This window comes from Falco peregrinus, unplaced genomic scaffold (assembly GCF_023634155.1).
Source record: "Falco peregrinus isolate bFalPer1 unplaced genomic scaffold, bFalPer1.pri scaffold_42, whole genome shotgun sequence".
Lineage (NCBI taxonomy): Eukaryota > Metazoa > Chordata > Aves > Falconiformes > Falconidae > Falco > Falco peregrinus.
This window is the reverse complement of record NW_026599609.1, coordinates 1,456,428-1,478,712: the sequence shown is the minus strand read 5'-3', so window position 1 is coordinate 1,478,712 and position 22,285 is coordinate 1,456,428. Positions and strand designations below refer to the sequence as shown.

The following is a 22,285-nucleotide window of genomic DNA, read 5'->3' as shown; positions in this document are numbered from 1 at the left end:
GTCCCGTCTCTTCATTCGCCGCAGAGCAACCTCAAAACCATTTGTGGGTCTCTAAGACCAGGAAAGACGGACTGAGTCAGCTACTAGTAAGCAACAAGTTACAGGGTTTCTTCCGCACCACCTCACACTGCATTGTGCCCTGGGAAGCAAAGACACCATTCCGAAAAGCAAACCCCCACCTGCCTCCTGCTCAACTCGTGCCCGAGACAGGCTTCAGGGGGTGACCTTGGGCAAGGCCAACTGCACAGAGCTGTTCCGAGTGATGGTGGCGTTACTCCCCTCTTCCGAGAGGGAATGCATCCGTCGGAGCCTGACGATGCTGCCACGGCCTCAAGCTGCAGCCAGGCCTGTGCTGGGCCTTCACTGCTCTCAGCCCTGACCCTCACCCATGGACGTGACGGCCCAGTAGGACTGCAGACCTGCCCATCCCTATGGACCGGCCTGGTGATCTGCACTCTTGGAGCACTCTGCTTACTGTCCCCAGAACTGTCCCCAGAACTCTTCTGCTCTTCTTGGTGAGGGCCTGTGGGGCTGATCCCTGGCCTGTGTGGTCACAGACCCTGCCAGCCTTGCTGTGGCTCTTGCTTTGCCCTTCCTCTGCAGGACAGCCTACCCCTGATGTGCCCTCGCAGATACTGCTGTGTACGTAACACTTCCGTCTTTACCCCTAAGAGCTACATCAGTATTACAGTCGCCTACTACTGTGACCATAGAAGGAACATCAAAAAACAGCCAAATAATTTCAGAAATACAGCCAAGAAAAAAAGTCAACAATATGAAAAGAAGTATAAAGAAAGAACAAAGGTTTCACAAGAAAAAACACCACAATAACCCAAACAAAGCAAAGCTCACCTTTGTTCTTAATCTGCCAATTTCATTGACCATTTCAGAATACCTGCTCTTCACTTCTCCCTGCAAATTAAGCTGGGACAGTCCCCCTCTCTCCTCATACACCCTTAGTTCCTTCGTAGCTCTGCTCAGCAGCCTCTTCAACCTGCACAGCAAACTAGTCATGAAAACAATGAAGCAAAGGAACAAAACTGGACTTTTTCACATACTCTCATGTAAACAGCACAGACACAGCTTGCTTCATCTTTAACGTGCTTGACACACCAGGAATTACCAGGAAAAACCAGTATTCCTGCGCCACATACACTTGGAGAGTCCAGATTTCACCTGAAAAGAGGAATGAAAGACTCCCTTTTTCCCAGGAGAACTGCAGGGCTACCTGCACCTGCAGTTGTTTTGGCAGCTAGTGAAAACTAGGGGCTGGTGTACAGAAGTACCTTGCAAGAACTAACACGAGGCCGGCATCTGCTCACAGTTAGGTACACCTATTTTTACACTAAAGTTTAATAAAACATGACTTCTACGCAGGGATACCTCTTCACCACGCTAAAAAGCCGTCCCTCTTACAGTCTTTCTGCAGATCGAGGTTTCTTTTCATTTCTTGGGCCAGACGTAGTTCAGCTGGGCGTTTCAACTCTACCAGCTTCTTCACTTCCTTTCTTTCACTCTCACATCTTTCTTTTCTCTTTTGAAAGTGTATCACACAAACAGAGCACAGGAAAAATACCTACGTACAGTCTGTGCATCTAGCGCTCTCCACAGAGAAGCTGCCGGACGTCTCTATCCGTTAGCCACGTTCCACAGAATGCCACGGGACGGAATTCCTGAGGATATTCCATCCCTTCAGGTTTCACATCAAACAGACCAATACGTAACTACAGAAACAGATGCCCTCGCTGAAGCAAAGGCCATCCTCTTCTAGACATAACAGGTGGAAAAGATGCTGGAGAACACTTTTGGCAGTGCCTCTGCTCATAGTAGGGATTACGTAGGTATGCACTTCATGGGAGAACATGGATCCATCCAAAGCTTTCATGGGATCTTCCAGCAACCAGCAGGCAGGGGCTTGTGGAGGAATCTGATCTTTTGGAGTTCTTCAACATTTTATTCCCCTCGGCCATTACCTCCACCTCTTCTGTGTGGCCATTTACTTAGCCACATGCTGGTTTTCCTCCTCTTGGTGTTTTCTCAGCCACACCAGAGGAGAGCTGGCAGCTGTTTTGACTTTGTACTTCCATTTTCCCTCTACAGAAAAGGAGAAAAGGGGAAGGCTGTCCCTTGGCAACTGGCAGGCGCTGCTCGTTTCCCAAGCACTCGTTCATTTACCCAGCATTCCTTCAGTATGTTTTTCGGCAAGGCTTTTAAGCTCCCGCTACGCTGAAAACATACAGCAGCTCCTCCACACACGCACTGGAAACATCACGCATTTTAAACCTGCCCAGAAACCAAGGGGTCAGAAGATGACCACACAAAATCCAAGGAAGAACTGGGAACTGTGGCCTTGCTCGATGTGCTCAACTGATAGCAAACCACACTGGGAACTCTTCCCAACAGAGCCACTCCAGAACTTACACAAGGATACCCATCTAGCTTTTATTTGCTTCCTCCATGACCCCCAAACGATAAGGTACTCGCAGCCTGAATGGCAGGGATAACAGAAAACAATGATACGTAAGAACCTGACCAGAAGGTGCATGTGGTTCTCCTGGGTATTGGCTCGGTGCCTGGAGAATTTTCTGGGCTCACCTGTTGCAACAGTTCAGCCTTCTCCTCGTCCAGCTGAGCAACGCGCTCTTCAAGGTGGGATCTTGACTTCAAGTGCTCCTCCCACGTGCTGTGCAAGTCCTTGGATGTCAGAGCCAGCATGTTCTGCTTCTGCGTCTGTGAAAGCAACAGTGGCAGAAGAAAAAGTAAGGTGGCCGGAAAAGACAAGAGCGCAGGAGAATGCAGTAACTTACACAGAAACAGGCCTAAGCTCTCCTCCACCCATCCAAGACCTATGGCCAAGGTTGGCGTGGAGTGTAAAACACACCTTAGGAACCATAACCAAGAACAGCAGCTGGAGCTGGTGGGAAGAAGGAATACTCTAGAAGCGACAGGATGAGGTTACAACTTTGGGGGATAAGATGACATGCACACACACACAGAATCACCCTACAGCTTTCCTGCAAAGCTCCTCTGGTTCCCTCTATACTTCAGTTTTCGTAAGAACACTGCATAAGGTGGTGCAAAAGGACAACATTCGCTCCTGCTTTCAACAGCTACACTCAGATTTATTCATATAGTTACAGACATTAACTACCTTAGTTTTCACCGTTTTTTCCAACTCCTTTTGCAAGCGCAGCTTGTCTCTCTCCAGGTCACTGTGGTAGCGCGTAGTAACTTCAAGTGAAGCTTCTGGCATAGATTGCTTTTTAAGTGCAGCAGCAAGCTCCTGCTGCAGTTGTCCAAACATGCCCTAACGAAACAGTTAAATTAGCATGAAGAAAGTTCTAAGAACACGAAATACGCCTTTAACTTATTTTGTTATACGGTTAGACCTGTCTAGATTGAACCCAAAAGTATGAAATTTTGCCTGCCACCAGCAGGCATCTGCACAGATGATGACCTCTCGTCATCTTTCTCAGCTGAGCACCTTTGACTATCAGCAGCTGTTCATGAGGATTCCTGTTTCCTAACACATAAAAAAGGCTCAGGTATTGTTCTTCCTTGAACAATACACAGGAACACACTGCAATCGGGTATTTTTTTCTAACAAAACCCAAAGAAATCTGTTGTGATCTAAGAGCCACAGTTTGACTGCAAATATTACTCCGGTGACTGAAGGCAGGACTTTGTGTTAGATTGTTCTTTCTTCTGTTTCTTCACTGTACAAATACAATTAAATGAATACAAATATCTGAAAGCTCCTTTGAGATACACTTTAAGGGTATGTTGAATCACATCCTCTTGTAGTCTTCTTACTCAGCTCGTTTTAGAAATACTGATAGATTAGGTTTACAAAAATCTGGATAGCTCATATATATATATAGCTATATACATATACACACACACACTCTCTCACATGATCTTCAAAAGGAACCCATTATTTTGGTAGTAAGAATACAAAGCAAGTCACAGTTCACAATGATTGACAGTACTGCTGGAGTGTGGCTACACATCACAGAAGAGAAAGCTTAAGGTCACCGTCTGACATGAACTTTGAGGAACAGGCAGGCCCCTCAGAACCCTCAAAACACATACAGAAATCAACAGCTGGACATTACTAATACTCTTTAATCTTGATAGCAGCTTACAGAGAACCTCTTTTTTCCCCTCTATAGAAGCTTCATATAAATCTGTCCCCAACCACTTCACTTCTCTGCATCTTCATTTCTCAGCCCTCGTGTATTGGATGGTTCCTCCTTTTATACCACTCTCATTCATGTCATCAGTGCAATACTTACATCAAAACCATCAAATACTTTAGACTATTCTATAGGGCATAACATGGACTAAGGAAAATAGATGGAAAAAAGTTCTAGAGAAGAATCACCTTTCTTGATCAAAGCTTAGACTTGGGTACCTTTTTTCTGTTCTCTGCTTAGATCTGAGGACTAATATCCCCGTTGCCAAAACTTTCCGCAATTCCGAGGGAAACATAACAAACCAGAACAAATGAGTATTCTTTGGTCCCATGCATGTAACTTACACCGGATACATTGGAGGAACAAACTAATTTCAAGAACGGACAAACTTTAAATTGTTCTTTCTACGCATATACTTTACCTGTCTTTCTACTACGTCAGTCTCGTATTTAAAGACTTGTTCCCTTAAATCAGTACGCTTGGCATTTAAATCCTTGTTTCGCTCTTCTATTAGATAAACTTGCTTTTCTGTATCAGCTCTAAGTTTGTTGAAAATGTCTTTAAAACGCTCCTGCCCATAATCCGCTATTTTTTCTTTCATGATCCTCTTGTTCTGCATCTCTTCCCATTGCTGATGGAGTAAAAAGGTTTTCACTCTGGAGCTGGGCCAATCGCTCCTGCAGGGACTCCTGTTTTATTACAAGTTTGCTTACTGGATCTTTCTCAAGTTGTCGAGCACGATCACATTCCTTTGCCCGACACTGGCCTTGACTTAATTCTTTTTTGTCATTTCTAAAAGCAAAGCTTTTTCTCCGAGCATTTGCTTCAACTGGTGAAGCTCATTTTCCAGCCTATTAGCTTTGCTTTTAGCTTTACACAGCTGCAGAGACAAGCTCTTGTTGGTTTCTTGCACGTCAGAGAGGTCACGATGGAGCTCGACTTGCAAGCAAAGGCATTCATCACGTTCTCTGGGAAATCTTCGTTCAGCATTGCTTTTTGATGACAAATGAAGTTCAAGTTCTTGAACTGCAGCGTTCAGGGAGGAACGCAATGACTCAATTTCTGTCTCTAGTCTGTCTTTGCTTTTGTTTGTCTGCTCAAGTTTGGAAGTCAGCACTGCAGATTCTCTCTTTACTAAGTCCAGCTCCGCGTTGAACTGAAAAAACATTTGTCTTAATGCTTCCTTGTGCAGTTTAAGTTCCTTTTTGAGAGCTTCATTTTTTTCTTTCAAGGTCTCATTTTCCTTTAAATATTTTCCTTGTTCCTCCTGGTGCCTAAGTCTTACTTGAGTGAGTTCTAGCCTTAGCATAGCAATCTCATCTTGTAGTAACTGATTCTTGTACAACAGATCCTCTTCTCTATCAGTGCGGGATTCCTGAATGACAGGGAAAATGAATAAAGAGCCAATTGGGAAATGAATCTACAAAAAACCTGCAGCAATAAACTGCATTTTAACATTTCTAGTACCGAAGCATGACTTCAAAGATGAAGTTTCAGGCAATAAGCTACTCTGTGAACCCATGCACATGTACAACGTACGTACCCAACGGAAGTGCAACATAGCCTTAAAACCTAAATGAACATCCCAAATATACAGTTACGGTTTTTTCCCCCCTTAAACCAGCAACCAAAGCTTTTAAAATGACAGCGCTTTCTTGTATGTGCATGCCTTTATAATACTGCCTTTAAGGTTGAATTAGTTGTGCTACAGCTCTGGTAAAAACAAGGCCAGAAAGGGTATTTTCCTTCTCAAATGTCTTCTGAACACTTATCCTTTTGTATTACTGAAAGTTAGCTATAAGACTCAATCACCCCCGGAATGCAATAGTCCTGTATATTTCCTCTTTATTGTATGTATAACTTTTTCCCACTTAAACACATTCACCCTACATTTATTGGGCAGCACAGCCAAGAACAAAAAGGCTTCAAGGCACTGCACATTCTTTAGGAAATTCAGTAAACTCTTTTCAAGATCTTTTTTAATACAGTGTTTATGATTGCTTTTTCTCCTCCAGTTACTCTAACTCTTACAGAGAGTTGAATTCATTGCTGAGAGTCGATCATAAAATTTTAGTTATGTGGAGGTGGCAAAGAAAGGCATACTTGAAGTAAGTTCAATAAGGGAATAACTAATTAAAAAATAAAAGCAATGGAAACACAAACACTGTCAAACAACTTTCTTCCTGGTCAACCTTGCCATAGGGAGCTAGGTGTTTCACTGCTAGAAAGCCTAAAAAGCGATGACAAAATGTCTATGAAATGGAAAATAACAGATAGGTTAAGAAACGGGGTAAATAGTGTCTTCTATTAGCTTCCGACTTGCACAAGTAATTCAGGTACATACAGGAGTGATGCTGCTTTCCAGAACTTTTAGACATAAGAGAAAACAAGAAAGGTATTTACCCAGATAAGTTACACTGGTAAACAGTAAATAAACATCAGGAAACAGAAAAAGTTATGTAAGATTTATTATGACTTTAAAACAAACATGGTGAAATGTAATTTATTAGAAAAAAAATCTGCTTACCTCTGAATTTTTTCCGATAGATCTTCTTGTCTCTTCTTCTAGTTCCTTTTGTCTCCCAAGGTGGTTGTTCAAAATTCCTTCTTGAAGGGCTCTGGCCCTCTTTTCCTGAGAGCGCTGTCTCTGTGTTTCATCACGTTCCTCTTCAACCTGCAGTAATACAATAAAACTGCTTGCATCTTAAGAAAAACCAGAGCTAGCAATACATCTTCCCATTCTCCCTTGCATACTTGAAAACATTTTTGATTCCCCACCGTTATGATAATCCACCTATAAATAAATAAATTTAAATTTTCTTATGAAAATTTAAGAAGGCGAAATACAGGATGTTTTGTAGTAATTCAAAAAAAGGTCAGGCTTTGCCTGAAATACAAATGAAACCTAAATTTTGAAAAAGGAAAAAAGGAATAATAAACTGCAAAGCAAAAAAAAAAAAAAAAAAGAACAGCCCAATTGTGAACCAACTGTACTCTACTGTCCTCAAAATTTGACAACTGTTATCCAACGCCTCTTCCGTGAACAAAGCGCCTCCTTCTCTAGGCATACTGGAATACAATTGAAAAGAAGCAGAAAATAAGACAAAGAGTTTAATTCATTATTTAATAGACCTGTTTCAAGAGCTTTCTCAGTGTTCTTAACTCCATTTCTAAATTCCTAGACTGTAACTCAAGTTTCTGTTTCTCCTCCATCTCTTTACAACATTGATCTTCTTTCCTTCGGAGGTCTTCTCTCCTTTTCTCACACAGCACTTCTACTCTGAGCCTCTTTTCTTCTTCTTGTTTCAAAGAAGATCTGGGATTTAACGGAGTATTTGAGAAACAAAAGCACTGATATAAAAGTAGATATTCCACATGATGAACTTGCAGAGACAACTCAAACCATAAAAAATGTTAAATGTTTTCAGAGTTCATATTTTTACTGTACTTTTCAACTTTTTAAAGAATTCTAACTTCATTCCATTGTGCATGGTATCAGTTGTACAAGATACAGAAAAAAACCGTTGAGTGATTTATCAGTTATTTTTAAATTTGTATAGGGAAACACACACCAGTGTGCACACTTCTATAATAAAATTAAAAAAATCCATCTTCATATTACAGCCATTTTGCTGAAAAAGGAGTTTGTTGTCTCATCAGATCAAAGCATCGTAAACTTTTACTATGGTTAGTATACATTTTCTTAGTATACTGAGCAGTGCCTACACATTACGGATTCAGTGACCAGAAGCAATACTGGTGAATCAGCACGCCACTTACCTATGGCAGACCCAACAATTTTTCAGCAAGCCTTCTGTAAGTCTAAAACAACTGCTGACCACAGGCAGGACAAGCAGCTTCTGTTTACTCCAGAAGGATGTCAGTGTTCAAAACCAGATTCAGAAATGCATGGGGTTTAAGCTGAATACGATTAAAAACAGTTTTAAACCCCAGTCGGATCTACCTCTGGGAGAAACTACAGCAATTTCATTTTGAAGCTGACTTACAAGGAAAGCCTTATGGAAGGTCAGCTTCTTTACCAACTGAAACAATCAGCAATAAGCACTGACATGGTAAAAAACGGTCCATGGTGTGCCCACGGTACCCAAACAAGCAAGCAGCTTTGTGTTTGATCATTATTTTGACTATTTTTTCCCATATACTCGCAACAGTCAACAAGAAAAAAATAAAAATCAAGTGTCAGCGTAAGGGAAGAACTGCCAATTGAAAGCCTGCTTTAGAAATTCTGCAAAACAAGAATCAACCACCACTAAAATTACTTGAAAGACTGACAAACGTTTGTATTTGAATGGCGTATATTGCAAGGAAAAAGCTTTACAGGTAATTTCTAGGGTAATTTCGCAAAAAGTGTAACTTTTAAAGTATAAATTTAACGCTGCTTGGAGAATTCACTTAGAATGAAAATACTACTTCTTTATACTTGACAGATGCTTGAGGATTTTGAACACCTGCTGAAGTCAAACCCAGGCCAAGCTGGGACCGGCCTCGTCTTCCTCGTACTCCCCTCCCCCGCGCTGGGAGGCCCAACTCCCCCAGGCCCAGCTCCCGCAGCCTCCCCTCACAGGGCTGGTGCTCCTGCCCCCGCGCCAGCCTGGCATCTCCCTGCCGACCTCACACGGGCTGGGCAAGATCTCCTGGGCTGGGCGGCCAAAAACCAGACCCCGGGCTCGAGACACAGCTCAGCAAGCCCTGAGGAGGGGTGGGCACTCCCTGCCCCCAGTGCCCTGGCACTGCTGCCCCCCAGACAGCCCAGGCCGCTGCGGGCCGCCCCAGCTGCCAGCTCACGGTGGCTCCTGCTGAGCTCGCGCTCTGCCTGGGCCGCCTGGCCCTGCTGGGCCAGCTCCCCAGCCACGCCATCCCACCGGGGATCACCACGAGGAGATCTCCCCTCCCAGGCCAGGGCTCTGCAGTTGTCCTTGCTCAACTGCCTACGGTGCCTGCTGGCCACCCCTGTCGGACGTGATGTCAACAGCGATGAGAAACCTCACGCCTCCGGGTCTAGCTCAGGAGTGTGGGGAAAGGGGCAATCCCAAACTTGACCTTTCCAACAAACAAACAGGTAAGCAAACAAATGCTCTAAGCTCTGCTTTGACTTGCACTGGGTGGAGTTACCAGAAATCCTAGTATTATAGGCCAACTGAAGCTGCGAGGACAAAATGAAAAAAAAACCCACACCCAACCACCTCGCAAATCTCTCTTATAAATCTGATTTCCCCGTACACACTCTCTTGCTCTTTTCTTGCTAGAAAACAAAGTTAGAACAACATCCAGAAGACTGTACATGGAGCTGGTATCCGGACGTTTTTCCCCTCTCACATTATGTACTTCATAGCATAACTGGCCCACGGGATTCAAAAAACCCAAACCCAAAAGACTGGGAACTTCTCATCCTGTTGCCTGCACCATCGGTGTCTTTCGGAACAAAACCACTGACAAGATAATACATTATCAGACCACAATTTACATACCTAAGGCTTTGGATACCCCTTTTCCATTCCGCTTCTTGGTGAGCCGACACGGATTTCAAATCTTGAGTCTTCTCCGCTCTGAACTGTGACTCCTCCCTTTCATCTTCCAATTTCCTTACTTCTCTTGAGAGCGCTTTATACCGATTTTTCTGACGTTCTATTCTCCGTTCATATTCAAGAAGTATGTTTTGCATTTTCAACAAAGTAGCAGAACCTGTTTTGAGACAGAAAAGACACAAAGCTGCACAAATACTGCCCAATGTATAAGCTGTTCAGTGCTTTGCTGTATTAGGTGCAGGTGGCAGGTTAGTGGGAAGGTCCCTGTGAGAAGCAGCCAGGGGTCGCCCCGTGCTGGCCATGGACGGTTTCGATGGACCCACCGCAGGGCACAGCTGAGCCTCTCAGCCGTGCTGGCAGCTCCTCAGGAAAAACAAATGTAGGAAAGGGCGAAACCACCACACGGGCAGAGAAGGGGAAAAGCATGTGAAAACCAGCCCCGCAAACGAACACCCAGGTCAGCGAAGGAGGAGGGAGAGGTGCTGCTCCAGGTGCCAGAGCAGAGATTCCCCTGCAGCCCCGGAGAGAACCATGCTGGAGCAGATACCCACAGCGCAGTGCTGCGGAGGACCCCGTGCCAGAGCAGGCGGATCCTTCCCGAAGGACCTGCGACCCATGGAGGGCCCAGGCTGGAGGAGATTTTCCCCAAAGGACTGCAGCCTGGGGGAGGACTCACACTGGAGCAGGGAAAAGGGACGAGGAAGGAGCAGCAGAGAAACTGCTACGTCCCGACTGCCGACCGCAGCCTCCCCGCGCTGCCTGGGGAGGTGGCAGGGAAGGAGCGCGGCAGAGCTTGAGCAGGGGGGGTGCCGACGTGTCCTTCTCAGGTTTGGGGTCTTTGTTTCTCACTATCCAAATGTATTTTAATCGGTGGAGTCTGTTTTGCCAGTGACAGTCACTGGGAAGTGACAGCCCTGCCTTCACACTGACCCACAAGCTTTTTCGCCCCGTTTTGTCAAGGAGGGGCAGTGGCAGCACTGGGGGGGGAGTTTGGCCTTCGGCCAAGGTTAACACTTGCCTAATGAAATTTTAGCATAGTTTAAGAGCCCTAGTAAGTGATGCTTATGTTTATATAATGCCTTGTGCATATACGCAAGCATCTTATGACAGTTGAAATTTGTTATATATATGTACTTACTATTTTTAAGCAAAGCCATTATTTTGCTGTACTCTTTGTCATTAGCTGTTGAGGGGGGTGCTGGTTGTGGCTGGGATAGTGTTAATTTTCTTCGCAGTCGCTGGTACGGGGCCATGTTTTACAGTTGTGCCGCAAACAGGGTTGGTAGCACGGGGATGTGTTCCTTATGGCCCAGCAGCGCCCACACAGAGCCAAGGCCTTTCCTGCTCCTCACCCCACCCCACCAGCGAGCAGGCTGGGGGTACGCAAGGAGCCGGGCCGGGACACGGCTGGGACAGCTGACCCCAGCTGACCCAAGGGATGTGCCATGCCACGCGGCATCATGCTCAGCATATAAAGCTGGGGGAGGACGAAGGAAGGGAGGGACATCCAGAGTGATGGCACTTTGTCTTCCCAGGTATTTGTTATGCGTGACGGAGCCCTGCTGTCCTGGAGATGGCTGAACACCCGCCTGCCCATGGGACGTGCTGGATGAATTCCTTGCTTTGCTTTGCGTGCGTGCGTGGCTTTTGCTATTAAACTGTTTTCATGCCGACCCATGAGTTTTCTCACTTTTCCCTTTCCGATGCTCTCCCCCACCCCACTGGGGTGGAACAAGTGAGTGGCTGTGTGGTGCTTAGGTGTTTAGGTGTGGCTGGGCTTAAACCACATCAAGGGGATATAAAGAAGAAAAAGCTCTTGCTGACTTTTGATGACCGCATTAGAAGGAGCTGAACTGTACTTTGCAAGAAACTGCTTCTCCAGCTCTGACTAGACAGAGAACCAATGATAACGTAAGGCACATCGGCTGGTAATGCAGGCAACATCTCAGGTTAGGTGACAGTTTCACAGCTTTTGAGGGGGATCTCTAGTCACAAAGAGATACTATATCAAAATATGAAATTAAAATACTTAGGAGTGCCTACAAAGAAATCATGTTTTAAGGGGAACTTGTAACAGCTGAAGACAGAGACTTGAAAACATACCCGTATGAACCACGCTAAGCTCTTCCAACAGCAGCATAGTCTCCTTGTAGGCTGAAGCTTCCAACCGGACATCCTCTGAAGTTGGGTCAGATGAGCGAGTTAAACCAGGGCCATCAGATACTTCCATTGGTATGCTGACCTACAAAAAATACAGTACTTTCTGTAATTCCACTGTCTAGTATTACAGACCATTACAAATGCAGGAATGATTCATTCTCTCCTTCACAGCCCACAGATTTGTCTCAAATACAATAAAGCTGCGTACCAGCAGCAATTTGTACATCTGGTCGATCACTACATAAACACTGCTCCCATCGAAGTGATTAAAAGCTGATAGAGACTGTTTACCAAGAAACTAGTTTTACAGTACCTCGTTCCTTTCACTCCTGGTTGTTGCTGCAGGTCTAGAAAACAGAAATATATTTCAGTACTGAAATGCTTACTTTGCATTATGAATAATACCTACCGTAGCTTTGAAAACTTAACTGCAGAACTGAATTGAACTAAAATCTGGTATAGTAACTTTGCTAGATATAGTTCAAGACTGAAACAATTATTGTGTGCTATTAATGTCTACTGGAAGGCTAATTTTTCCGCAAGATATTAAGCAAATAGTTGAAATAACTGTTCCCTAAACTTCACGCAAAGTGACAGAAATCTTACAGCTACAGACATGGAGCTATACGGTTACGTGCATTCCCTGTTTAATACCAGGGGTTCAGCTCCCTTCAGTAATGAGAATCCTTCTCCTGCAGGTCAAAGAACTGTAATTTTGGATTCTCTGGTGTCCTGCGTCTGGCTGGGATGCAGTTTATTTTCTTCACAGCAGCCCACACAGCGCTGCGTGTTAGATTTCTGACCAAAACAGTGTTGCTAACACACCAGATTTTTAGCTAGGGCTGAACAGCGTCAACAACTTCTCTTTCGCACTTTGCCACAACCCACACAAGTAAGTTCAGGGTGGGCAAGAAGTCAGGAGGGAACAGCTGCAAGAGAAAAGGTGGAGTGGGGAGCAGGGCAAAAAATCCTGAGTACCTGCAGTGAAAAAAACTGAGATACCTCACCCGTTTTAAACACATGAAATACTTCTATGCCTGTGCACACACTCATGTAATTAATCAGAATTTGTGCACGTGACCTCGTTGTTGACTTGGCCAGCATGTTCAAAAGCACTCTAAACAAAAGTGAAGTGTTTGTCAACACAAAGCGCATCAGGTAGTCACAGGAAAGAACAAGAAAGAACAAGAAAGAACATCAGGTGGTCACATGAAAGAACAAGAATCTTCATAGGCGTCAGGTTTACAAAAAACCTAAACACACAACAAAAACCCAAATTAGCCTCTAGCTCTCAGGCCAATTTTTATCATTAAGTAAGTTTTATTTTCAACATTCCTTATATGCATACCTTCCTTCATCCTCAGATGTTTCACTGGAAGTGCTCTCATCCGGTACTTGACCATGATTGCCACTGGAAGAGCTCATCTGCTGATGAGCCTTCTGCTTTGAAGGCTGTCTTTTACTTTTCTTTGCACCTTTGGCATTCAGGGCAACTTTACTGCATTACACAGAAAGAAAGAAAGAAAATCACCAAGTGAATAGGTTTATAAAAAATATTTCTGTGAAACAGACATACTTAAGATGATGTCCAGAAACAACCGAGACAAAAAATATCTATGATAAAATCACAGACTTGACTGTAAAGATCGTGGAATATGCCCAAGTATTTAAAACCCTTCCCCTAGGAGTGAGGGGGACACGTGGAATCTGAGCTAGATCCAGGTTAAGCTGGACTATATCCAATAGCCACGGTACAGAAAGCACCTAGAGCAGAGATTCCTTTGAAGGACAGACAGAAAAAGCTCCTGCTTAGGTCTGCATAAAAATACGTGTGCCTTCTTTAGACTTTTGAGATTGGTTTGGTAATATCATCTTTTCCCCTCTCCTGACAGAGGGCATATTAACTTAATGAAAAGGAAAACACCAACTGCACGGAGATCACTAAAATCACCTAGAAAAGGGAGCAGTAGCAAACCCCAAGTTCCTACTTTTCTTTTCTAGGTGGCCTTTTCCTACAAAAATAACTGCTTTTTCCAGTCTTCAGTTCTGGTTTTGAAGATGCATTTTACCTCAGTGTTGACATGGAAATCACAGGAATTTAGGTGGGGGTTTTCTTTTGGTTTCCCCTTTTCTTTTTTTAGAGCAGGCAATAAATTTGAACCTCCATCGTGCGCTTCATTTTGTCAAAAAAGAATTTTTCTTCTTTTTTTGAGAAGCAGTGGACTACTCACTATGGCTTTCACCACTGAGGAAACTACTTCAACTACCACAGTATCAGAAAACCTAAGACACTTACATAGCACTACATATAAGAGCTAGAGATTATCTCCTTAGCTTACCCTTTCATTGGCACTTTAATCAATTTTGAGCTCTCCCCAGATGAAAAACTCCTTTTGTCTTTTTCTTCTATCGTGTTTTCACTCTCCATTTTCAAACAGTCATTCTTCCTTACAGTAATCTTTTGTTTCATTTGCTGATTAGTGATGTTAATTAATTTATCCACACATTCCTGTTTTGCCACCACCTGCACTTTTGAACATCTTTGTTTGCTTTTTTCCTTCTTAACCTATAAAAACAAAGTTAAGCTTCACGTATTTCTAGAAGACAGAAACACCACATCCAAGATTGATTAATTCAGGGTTTACCCCTGAAATAATATAAAATGATTTTTTTTAATTCATAGAGAAGCATTTTCACAAAATTACACTACAAAGTGTATTATGCCATTGAAAGTACTTTGAATTCACTCATCATGCAAGACATAACAAAAATACAGCCCTTAGAAAGAAAACAATAGTGTCTCTTAAAACAGGAACAACAAAAAAGTGAAAACATTACTGATGGACAAAGCGTTAGGAGGACTGCACAATGTTCGTTGTAACACCACCAGAAAAAAATCAAGTGGATCTGCGAACAAGGAGAGGAAAGAAAAAAAGATCCCAAACCCACAAACACAACTGGTTTCACAGGAAAGAGGAATTTTAGTGAAAGGCAATGAAGACACACCACGCAGATAGCACAGCACATGAATTAGTAGTCAAGACCCTGTTTAGAAGCTATTTTCATTCTTTGATTCAGAATCAGAACTGATGTAATTGTATGGATTTCTTTTTATGGCAATGAAGTGATAACTACTTGCACTGGAACCAAGTGCCACCTATTGTTAAACTGGAACAATAATGCATTCTGTTTCCCAAAAATGGGGGAAAAGACAACTCTCCACTGCCCTCTTTATTCACCAGTCACCTATTTCCATTAGAACAAACCCCAAGTTTGTAGGAACCATCTCCCCTTCGTGACGAATAGCTAAAGTGAGCAGCACCGTTGATCCGGAGCGAGATTAAAGAGTAGCAGGTGAACCACCTCTTCTGGCAGCTGTACCTTCTCTTTCTCCAAAGCCAGGAATACTATTTGCAGCATTCCTACCTTACCCTTAAATCTTCCCGTATCTTGGTTTAGTTCTTCATCAAGATTCCTTTTCAGCATGACACATGATTGCTGAGCACTTGCAAAAAGACTTTCCATTTCTGTTTCTCCTATTTTGCTGTCAATAAAGCAGTCCCTGGGAACATCATCACTAAATCCAGAGTCTTTTCCAAGTTCCCTCTCTGTTACAAGAAGTGCATTTTCACCACGTGTAGGAACTGTCTTATTTTAGGAATAATATTAGAAATGTCATCCAAAAGACTTGTTTTAAAGCTGTATCTCGGGGAGTATTCAGGACCTCCCACTGCATTTCTACTACTTCCATTTTCATTCTCTTCCGTTTCCATAGGAGGCGCTTTTTTCTCTCTCTCCTTTTGCTAGAGGCATCTTTGTATCACTGATATTGGTTGTGCAATCTTCTTCATCTGTACTCCAGGTATCTTCCATGTTTGCATTTCAGTTATCTTGATCAGAAAGGACACCAAGACTCGGATTACAGTTTCCATTTTGGGTACTTTTCCACCTAGCCTAAGTTTAGTATCTCCAAATTCACCTTTACTTTCTAAGTTGTTACTTGATTCTGTTGCATGAGACAAAACAACATGAGAACTCTTCAGCTCAGCACTGAAGCCATCTTCTGACATTTCTTCCACAAGGGAAGGAGTTTTCCCAGTTTCATGAATTGCACCAGGCAGCTGCTTTAGCTCTGCTGTAACATTTTTACAATTTGTTTTCAATTCCCTTTTCTCATTTTCAACTCACATTCTTGCATATCTTTCTTCCCAAGGTTTTGGACTTAACTGCTTGTCAGCACTGTGCAATTCCTCATTTTCTGCTGTGAAATTTCTGATGTAAAATTTCTGCCTTATCAGTGTGATTTTCATGTGCTGGTTTTTTCTGTCAAGTTGGTAGTTTCTAAAATATATTTATCCTTAAGTAAACAGCTACAGACAGAAAGATTATCAAGAAAAAATATTACAGTTAATCTATGCAATTTCTGTTGCAAACTCATCCTATAATAGAAATAAGGCATTTTGAAAGCCATTTTCACTACAAAAATCAAGGGACACTAAATGAAAGGTTCGCTGCACACCATCTTCTTAACAAGAGAAGGACTCAGAGACAGCAGTTTCTTGGGTTAGGTTTGCCTAGGCATTAGGGTTGCTTTTACCTTTTAGCCTGCTTGCTTTCTGTAACCGCCGGCATTTGTCACAGAGCACGTTTATTTTTCACGGTTTATTGCTTTAATACCATTTTTCATTAAACTGCCAACATTTTCCTCACCCACCCTCCTCCCGCCATCGCGCTCTACCGTCTGGCATTGCACAGTCCCCGGCCACCTAAGCTAACCCAAGGGGAATGAACATGACAAGCTTCTTACCGTTCACCACACAGAGAACTGGCTAAGGGAGGATTATTTCTTCACCCAAGCTTCCGAAATAATAAATTCCACTCCAAGGTGCAAAGGAAAGGATTTATTAGGGAAACCTGCCTGCTCCTGCCCTCATCCCAGGAATCAGGAACCCAAGCTCGCTGGAAAACCGCACCACGCCTTAACCCTACCCAGCCCCCTCAAGCCCCTGTCCCCACGCTCTGTTTCTCAACAGCTCCGACTGCTTCTGCCCCGTGTCACAGTCCTGCCCACACGCCTCCTCGGCTCGTGGTGCCTTCTGAACAGGGCCTGCAGCCTTGGTGTCCCAGCGGGCTGAGACCCTCACGCTCCTCGCGCTCCTCTCGTCAGCCAGGCCCTGTTCCCCCGCGGCAAAGACCCCTCCGCTCACAAGAGGGAAGGAGCACCTCAGCCAGACACCACCTGTCTCACCCTCCCCCTTCCCAAGCTCACTGGCCAACTACTACCGCCTTGCAACAGGCTTAAGTCCTGCGCTTTGCCTGCTAGAATTAGGCACGTCCCTCTCTCGCGATGCCCGGCTGTGGGGTGGAAATCATTTGCTACGCTGTCCCTTGGGTGTTCCAGAGGACGCCAGACCCCGCTGTGCAGTCCTGCCCCGCACGCCCAACACAAGCAGGACGCCTGCCTTATTCCCCTCTAGGATACCCTCTGAGAAACCCTTTTCAAACACTTCGCGTGGCCAAACAAGAGCGTATTTTGCAGAGGCTGGGGAAGCCTCACAAAGGTCACCACATCTCAAGGTGTTCTCTTTGATCCTTGCCTTACAAAGAGGAAGACCGGCATGTTTCATCAAACAGATCAGCCTATTACAGACAAATCTCCCTCTTCACTTGAACGTGCATTTTGCGCAGGCAATAAAACCCGCATTTGCCCGCACTGTTTCTCAGCAGTGCACAAGAGGAAAAACACCCCTCAAAATTTAAGCAAACCAACTGAAAAAAAATCAGTGTAACAGCAAGCATCCGACATAGTGACAAGGATTTTACCCCACCATAAGAAGACTGTATCCAGCTTTCCTTCAGACTGTAACGCAGCCTTCACCTACAGGACTCTCCCTTCAGCATTATTCACTGACTGGTAAGTTTTCTTTACCTTAGTGTATAGTACAACTTACTGAATCAGACTGCAATCCAAAATACTTGGGTTTACATACCCGCACACCATAATATTCAATGGCATCCTTCATGTCTTCTTTTTCACCTGATGATGACATATGAAAGGTAGATCCTGAGTTCTCACCTGCAGTGAAAAACCACACATTTTTATAAACAGCATGACTTCATATTACTTACTTACACCTAAAGTGCATCTTGAATCACCCTACTTGTGACAACAATCTTAACACAAAATAAGAAAAAAACTACATGCAGGACTGACCATTTAGTAAAGGAGAAATCCTTCAGATGAGAGTTCTACGCCAACAGCAAAACTTCCCTGCCACTCTACACTCCAGATGCTCAAGAGACAGCGTCACAAACTACAGGCAGAAGCCCTTCACAACAAACCCTGAACTTTCAGTCACATTTTAGCTCCTAGGCAAAGCATAACAGCAAGGTATCAAAAATTAAGACGGGGGGAAAGTGCTTGGCCAGATCATAGCTTTCTCCTGCTACGTTATCATCCAAGAACGTCCAGGTGTTCAGACAGGTCAGCCCTAAACCACATACACTTTCAGCACTATGCCACAAGAACCCGAACCCAAGGACATACAAACACATCCAAAGGACACACGCAACGCAAACAAGGTAACTTCCCTTACAACTTGCCAGCAAGCGCCGTGAGAGCTGGTGTTCATTAACAAATACTAAGCACTTCACTGCTATAGCGCGCACCCACACCGTAAGCGCATTCCTAAGGCAGACATCGATAACAGCTCACTTCAGCCTATACGTGTTTACAGACAAACATTTAGTCCACCACGAAGTTACCGGTGTGGCGCTCCCCTGAAACAATCCGCGAGCGTGCTCCGTGTCTGTCTGCAGCTGGAAGCAACACACCAGGTGATCCTTCTTCCGGACTTTCAGAATCCGTCTGTAGAGCATAACACACGGGCGTGAGCAGCGGTACAAATTCTCAACTCATTTCTACGCAAAATGTTCCTGCTAAGCCAACTTGCACAGCATGGAATCACAAAAGCCTTTGATCAGCCCCTTGGAAAGGGCACGTCAAGACACAGTCTATTGGAAAATCACAGCAGACTTGTGTGTTTTCAGATCTTGGGCAACAACCTCACAACTCATCTAAACTAGTCTGTCACGCTGGCAAACTGCACAGCCGCAAGAGAGAATTAACACGGTAACTCGAGCTGTGGGTTGCGAACCCGTAACCGCAGGTCTGGGGGGGGCCCAACTTTCGACTGAACTCGTACCCGATACTCAAATTTGTGCTGATGTTCCCCAGGCACACGTCCTGCAGTGGGGAGCGAACACATTGCTACTCCCGGTTGCAAGGGCTGAACAAAGACAAGCAAGACAAAGCTTACAGAAACCAAGGCTCTACAAAAAAAACAAACCCCAAAACAACCCAGCAGCATTTGAGCCTTGTATTTTTAAGAAGCGGGTGGGGAAGAGTTCCTTCTTCCTCACAAGAAAAGTCAGAGGGCGTAAGCTACAGACTCTGCTCGCTTTCTTCTAACCCATTACCACAGACAGGAAGAACTAAAAGGGCCAACACAGCCAGCACGTGCGGTATCTCTGTTGAACATTACTCTCAAAAAGGGCCAAAAAGGTAGAAAGGCTCTTTCCCAAAGCAGCTCATCGTCTAGGCTGCAGACCCTAAGGGCAACCACTGAACACGTCAGCGGAACAGAGTTGTGTGGTGAAAAAGCAACAATCCCGCCAGCCCCGCTGAGAAGCTCAGGCTATTTTAAGCAGCAAGAAACTTCACTGCCGCAATACTGTACTAGAAACCCAACTGCAAGGGCCAGTTGCCACGAGACCCAAATCATTAGCTCGACCTACCTTCACCCCAAGCCTCGCTGAGCAGCTAGCACACAGCACAAGTATTTCAAGGGCCCCCAGTTACAAACATACAGCAGAACCAGGAGAAGGGGAAATAAGCCTCAGCCGCGGCAGGGCCCAAGCTCCGAGTGCTTCTGGATCTCGCTCCCCACCCCCGCCCCACTGGGAACCCCGGTGTCCTTCACAGGGAATACCTCAGAATCCCAGGGAGATTCAGCATCTTCCTCTTCCTCTGCTCCCACTGCAGTCAGGGCACCTACAAATGCAGGAAGAGGGGAGACACTGAGCCCTTCTATTTCACTCTGCTTTTCCCCATCACCCCTGCGCCCAAAAGGTGCACAGCGGTTCTGTTGCCGAGGACAAACTAAGGAGCGAGTGTTGAATTCGAGGGTTTCTTCACACCCAGCACACAACATACCACGGTATTTCCTTTGGATCGCCACCTCTCTTGCCTCCTCTCCAGCAGGAGATGGCTATGCACAAAGCTTTGCTGCTAGAGAGGGACGCAACATTCTTCGCACAAGAAAAGCGAGCAAGACAGGAAGAAAATCCAGAAGATCATAAAAATACAAAAGGGTCTACTATTGATGAATCACAGGGCCAACCTCGCTTTTGGCATTTTCTCCTGTAGGTGACTCCTTTCACAAACTTTCATTGTCTACGTGCTACTCCTAGAAGCCTCTCCACCCAAGTACAGCAGCGGGTGGTCAGTCGGTCAGACAGATGGGGCTGCTCCTACTCTGCTTCCATGAAGGTACGCTTACCAGACTTCTTCTGTCACTTCACCAGTGTTCACTCAGGTCACAAACAGAAAAATGCAGGCAGCTTCCTACCATACAACTTGATATGCGCCATCACTCCCATCATGTAACATAGGCACCACAATTTTGCTTAGAAGATAGACTTAGGTATTTTGTGGATGCAGGAGAGCTGTGACACCTCCCCTGTGCACAGCACAGGCTGAATGACCAGCTTTTCTGGTCAACTGTATCTGCCTGAAAGCTGGATAAAAGCAGACCTGCGAGCACCCAGGGTTTTCTTTCGTACGGGCCTTCTAAGGATGCAAGTCACATTCTCTGTTCAGAGTACGTAGGTGTCTTCGTCTTTCGGATTCTGTTTCAGAGTGCAGTCACTTCAAAATCAGGCGCCATGCTGCTAGAATGAAAAGCAAGCCTTAACTCCTCTTCAGCCTTGCCCATCACGGTCAACGGGAAAGTTTTCAGCAGCAGCTATCTGAGCCTGAAGTCTCCCTTTTTAGGTAAGATTTTAACAACGTTGGAGCCCCTAAGAACCCTTTTCCATAGGGTTTAATCAATCTTGACATTTCTGTATGATGGGTACAGAACAAGGAAGAAGCAGGAAAGGTGAAAGGCTACAGTGTTCTTCTACCTGCAAAATTCCAGTTCTCATCGTGTCAGTAACTCCAGTCCGTAATTATTTTCTCCAACCACTGGAAAAATAACTCAAAAACATCAACTAAAAAGATAAGGACTTCTCCCATTAGCTGTTGCAAGTAAAATTTCTTCTTTCCTTGGAGCAGTAATTCACGAGTCTATTTTCTGCCAACACTGGCTTCTATTGGCTTCTGTCAACGTTGTGAAAGAGGATGACTCCTCGCTGTCAAGAGTTCTTCACTTTTAGCACAGGGAGAAATTCTTAGTCAAAACACTGGCAGAACCCTACTCCAAGGCTTCTGAAGAGACCACCATTCAAAAAAACGTATATAAAAAATTCACAGGGTAAACCAGATTCCAGTATTGTTGCCTGTCATCTATTGCTACCATGCATTTTTATTAACGGATGCCTGCAGTGCAGCGCACACAAAAAGATGCGAATCCCCCACCTTTTACTCTGTCTGCTCTTCTAGCTAGCATCGAAAAATGACTTCTGGTCATCTGAGTTCTTTCCAATAAGTCCTCACCTCTCCACTCTATTCTGAGGCTTCCCTCCTCATAAACTCTCTTACATAATGACTTTTTGCAGATTGCAGTGGACAGCAGCTACTCTTCTATACAGAAAACACGAGAACACCACTACTTTGCCTCAAAAATAGATTTTAAGAATGTATTACTATGCGACAGTAACAAAGTAAATAGAATGGGAAATTCCAGCCCTCACTGAACATTTAATTGTGAAAGATACTGTACCTGTTCTCCAGATTTATGAAATCAAGTTGTCAAGGATGGCATTTCAACCCTTTTAGAGTCAGAAATATTTGTGCTGCAGGAATCACGATGCTTTGCCGAAGCAACCTAAATTCCTTAAACCCAAATCCAAACATAAAATGTTTGAAAGAAAGAAATTTTTACATCTACACCTACTTCTTGGCACCTGACCTTCAAGGTAACATATGGCTAAAAACCAGCATGACGCAGCTGAATAAAGCCACGCAGGAAGAACAGCCGACATGAAATGAGCCACGAAAAGGCAACCTTTCTGTGTCGGGAATATCGTAACATACCTGTCCGTTGTGGGGCTACGCTTCACATTACTGTGGAATACACGCATAACCAAAACTCAAGTTTTAACTGAACAACCTCTAACAAGTATTTGTGTGCCTTACCAGAACACCGTCACTGCAAAATA

General features: G+C 44.4%; 1 long non-coding RNA gene and 1 pseudogene across 1 annotated transcript; both read right to left on the bottom strand.

Annotated features, from left to right (window-relative positions):
* LOC129783465 (ankyrin repeat domain-containing protein 26-like) overlaps window positions 1-22,285 on the bottom strand; it is a 55,736-nt pseudogene that overhangs the window by 11,968 nt on the left and 21,483 nt on the right.
* Window positions 12,215-14,298, bottom strand: LOC129783496 (uncharacterized). Its single transcript, XR_008745316.1, has 3 exons — window positions 14,242-14,298; window positions 13,251-13,400; window positions 12,215-12,249 (listed from the first exon to the last, which is right to left on the bottom strand). It is a non-coding gene; the product is annotated as an uncharacterized LOC129783496 (long non-coding RNA).